The sequence below is a fragment of the Mugil cephalus genome, chromosome 1, assembly GCF_022458985.1.
Source record: "Mugil cephalus isolate CIBA_MC_2020 chromosome 1, CIBA_Mcephalus_1.1, whole genome shotgun sequence".
Lineage (NCBI taxonomy): Eukaryota > Metazoa > Chordata > Actinopteri > Mugiliformes > Mugilidae > Mugil > Mugil cephalus.
In genome coordinates this window covers 50098486-50102800 of record NC_061770.1, presented here as the reverse complement: position 1 = coordinate 50102800, position 4315 = coordinate 50098486, and the positions used below count along the sequence as shown (strand labels likewise).

Below are 4315 nucleotides of genomic sequence, written 5' to 3'. Positions count from 1 at the left end.
AGACACAAGAATCATTTTAATCTTTTAAGACAATGATAATGTGAATCCTATTGTGCTTCCTGAAGCCCCACATGAAGTGGCAGTTAGTTCTTGAGAGTAGGAAGAGTTTAGATGAGTTCAACACTTGATGAGAATATTTTAGCAAGGGGACTCTTGTCGTACAGTGTAATGTGACCTGGCAGATTAACTGACCACTCAAAGGAGGGCATGGTCTTACACAAATACATCATGTCCCTTCAGAACTCTATAGAAGAGAGAAAAGAGAGGGATTTCAATATTAAATCCACACTGTAAGAACATTCAGTAACAGGGTAGAAGGACACCCTTAATAACAGGAATCAGTCTGACTGTTACACCGTGGTGTGGTCATGTCCTATTTTTGGTTGTCTCGTCATTTCCTGCTTTATTTTGGAAAGTAACTCTCCTCTCCTTTCAGGTCACTTGCTCTTCCTCATGTGTCACCAGTCTGATTGTCTTCCCTGATTCCTGATTGTGTCCACCTGGTGCTCCCTTCCTTCCATACGTTTAAATAGTCTGCGTCTCCCTTGTCTTGTGCGAGTGTGTTCATCATTTTTGTCTGTTCTACCTGAGCCTGCGATCCATGCCACAGTGTGCCTTGGGTTTACCTTGAAAGAGTGATTTTTCTTTGCAACTTCCCAGCTTAGTTCTGATGATTAGGTTTTCTGTTTCGAGATAGCTGTTTTTGTTTCCTCCTTCTGGAGTGATTGTGTGTTTAGTCTTTCTTTGCTTATCCTCCTGTTATTTTGGAGTGATTCTTTGTTTTCCTAGTTTTCCTTACCAGGTTTTGCTTCCTCCCTTTTGGAGCGCCCTTTGTTTGTAAGCTTTCATAGCCGTGAGTATCTTTGTTTTCACCTCCTCTGGCGTGATTTTTCTTTGATAAGATTTCATAGCACTTTTATTTACACTCTGTTTGAGTATCCTCACCCTGTTGATTCTGTGAAGTAAAGTCACCTTAACTGCCACGCCTCTGCATAGGAGTCCTGCTTTGAGCCCAGCCTGACACAGAGCAGTCAAATAGCAGATGTTCAACAACAAAAGTAGAAACTGGGATCCTTTCACTTTTGAGACTAGTTTTCTGTACAACCTAACTTTCTTCTCTTCTACATAAACTGTAAATAGATTCAGGCCTAGCACGGGGTGTGACTCCAAGTCAGACAGGAGGGGAAATAAACTACTGTGAAGAGAGATCAGAGTCAGGCGGCAAAAGAGGAGACACCAGGGTTATATTCTGACGGTAATCTGTGAAGCCTTCTTTTTATTTTTCATCATGGCAGGTGAGTGAGATGCACTTCTTTTGGTCATTTTGTGTCAACAGTGAACACTGAACTTGGTTTTTCCTTGCGTGTTGCACTGACCAGCATGTAGACAAAAGAATCAGAAACAAAGTGAGGCTATAATTTTGCATTATGTCCTGTGGAGGGTAAAAGTCATCTTAAGTCTCTTTCATTTGTTCACAATCTGTCTGCTTGTACATGTGTGGATTCTAAACTCTTTAGAGGTGGATTTGTAAGCTTCTCCAGTTTGATCATCAACAACAACTCTTTTTCTGAGTTCATCACAAAGCTCCTTTGTCCGTGCCATCATACACTTCCATAAACAGATGCTGTGAAGATCAGACTGTGACAAGAGACTCTGCCCTTGAAATTAACTCCTAGCCTTTATTTCTGCACCTCATAGATATGTAATATTGGCTCATTTTCCTGATTAAATAAGGAAGTATAATATTTCATTTCTCTTCGTCTACTTTTAGGAATTGTGCAGAAATGTTGTTGTTCCTTCTGGTTTGTCCTCTTGTGACACAGTTGTGCTTGACGGAATACCTTAATGGAATACAAGAATACAAGAAGCTATATGTATAAGTTTGAAACATCTTCTCAAAGAGAGTCCAGCTGCCTTTTTAAAATGTTTTTTGGATATACCATGACCTGGATGACTGAAAACCTTCACAGACATACTGCAACACAGATGTAGCATTTCATTTCAGCATGTAGTAACTTTGACGTTTCTCTGGAGAACATTGGGCAGTACTTGTCATTGTGTTGCATTATATATTAGCATAAAGCAAGTATCTGTCCACTCCTGTGTTGACAAGAGTATAAAAACAAGAAAAAGATCTCTTTGAGATACATTTAGAATGGATTAAAAATATCTTATTAGTTGACAGCCCAAGTATTAATGTCATTTTAAGAACAACAACTTCTTTGTCTCTTCAGAATGACTAAGAAACAACTGAATGAAACGACTATTTTTCTGTTCTAGGGTCAGATGAAACGAGGATTATCCTGCTGGGTAAAACAGGCTCTGGGAAGAGCAGCCTTGGAAACCTCATTCTGGGAGATCAGCACCTGGAGGTCAAATCATCTCCTAAGTCTCAAACAACTGAATGTAAAGTAAAATCTGCAGTAATCAATGGCAAGCACATCAAAGTGATTGATACTCCTGGATTCTTTGATACAAACATGTCTGAAGAGGAGCTGTAGTGTGAGATAGTGAGGTGTATGATAGAATGTGCTCCTGGACCTCACGCTTTTCTCATTGTGCTGGAAGTGGGCAGATACACAGACCAGGAGAAAGAAATATTCCACAAAGTACTGGGATATTTCTCAGAGGAAGCTCTCCAACATGCTGTAGTTGTCTTCACACGTGGAGACCAGCTAGAGGAAGGAAAGGAAATTCAAGACTTTACTTCTCAAAGTGAAAGTCTGAGTGATGTGGTGAATAAGTGTGGAGGCAGGTGTCATGTTGTTGATAATAAATACTGGAACAACAACAACCATAATGAATACAGGAACAACCAGGTCCAGCTGAGACGGCTTCTAAACAGCATAGAAAGAATCAAATATGGACAAGGTTACTACAACAATGAAATTTTGGACAGAGTGGAGAGAGAGAGCAGGAGGACCACAGGAAACATTTTTGCGCGACTTTGGTCTATGTTTCGTGCCTCAACAGCACTTGAAATGTTGCAGAGATTCTTTGGATGTTTTCGAAGAAGGAGGTCTTCAACATCAGAGGACGAACATCTGCTAAATGATTTTGAAACTTTCAGTCTTGATGGGGAACAGGGGGCCAGCTCCTCTTTCTCACAAAGCAGACGACGCAAACCATAAGAAACAAGAAACAGCCGTAATCTGCCTAGGTCAAAATAATATAACATCACAATTACACTAGGTAGTGTATCGTGTTATATGAAGAAAAAGTTTAGTTGATAGTGATCTTTATTCTACAATAAATTACATTGTACAGTTGTCAGTGGACAAACAGTTTCTCCAAAACAGAACATGTGATTATTTGAGACTATTATCAACCTATTAATGCCTTTCAGTTTAAGATGCTGTTAATTACATACATAAATAAATCTCTGATTCAAAGACCTTGATGTTAATAATACTAAATATAATGTAGCTATTTGACAGGTTAATGTGTGGTTGATTTTTTTCTGATAATACTTCTTTGTTGTTTCAGCAACTGCATCAGTGTAGCTCTTTTTTAATCATTCAAATCAATCAGAATAAATGTTCCTTTATTGATCCCTCATGGGGAAATGATTTCCCCATTTGATCAACAATCCTTCAATAAGTGATAATAATGATAGTAGTAATAATGATAATAGTGATAATAATTTGGGGGGTAGGTGCTTTCACCAGTAGGCTACAGCTTAGTGTTATGGTAACTGGTCTTTAATTGTTGTAAACTTTGTTGCAAAATTACAAGTGTTGGAATTTGGATGAAAGTGATTGTGTGTTCTTTTTCAAAGCATCTTCATGTATAAACAAAACATATATACATATATGTCCATATAATATATATAAACTGTTTGTATTCTCTTTTAAAATATGTGGACAACTAATGCTTCAAATAAAACTAATCATTCTTTTCTCATGATGTGACTGTGTGACCTGAATTAGTCAATGTTCAAGAACTGTGTGGTTGACTGGATCTAGGTCTGAAGATTAAATTCTTGCTGGGAACAAAAAAAGCTCAAATAAATTGAGAATGGAGATGAACACAACAAGGGATTTTGACATTTCTAGCTACGCAGCTAATCAGAGGTCTGAGGTCTGACGGTTAGTTGTTGAGGCATGGACACAACTAGGAGGGAGGTGAGAGCACTTCCTTTCCTGCCCCAGACGACTCTTGAAGGAGCAGGACAAGACAGCCTCAGTATATCTTGCATTTTCACATTCACACACAAAAACAAACCTTCCATTTACTTCTGTACGCTCTAGTGCAGGGGTGTCAAACCCATCATGTTCAGGAACCGGACCAGTAACACCATAGCTTATTAACATGT

General features: G+C 38.7%; 1 pseudogene; it reads left to right on the top strand.

Moving 5' to 3' along the window:
* Positions 1-351: 351 nt before the first annotated feature.
* Positions 352-3897, top strand: LOC125018975 (annotated as a pseudogene).
* Positions 3898-4315: the final 418 nt, after the last annotated feature.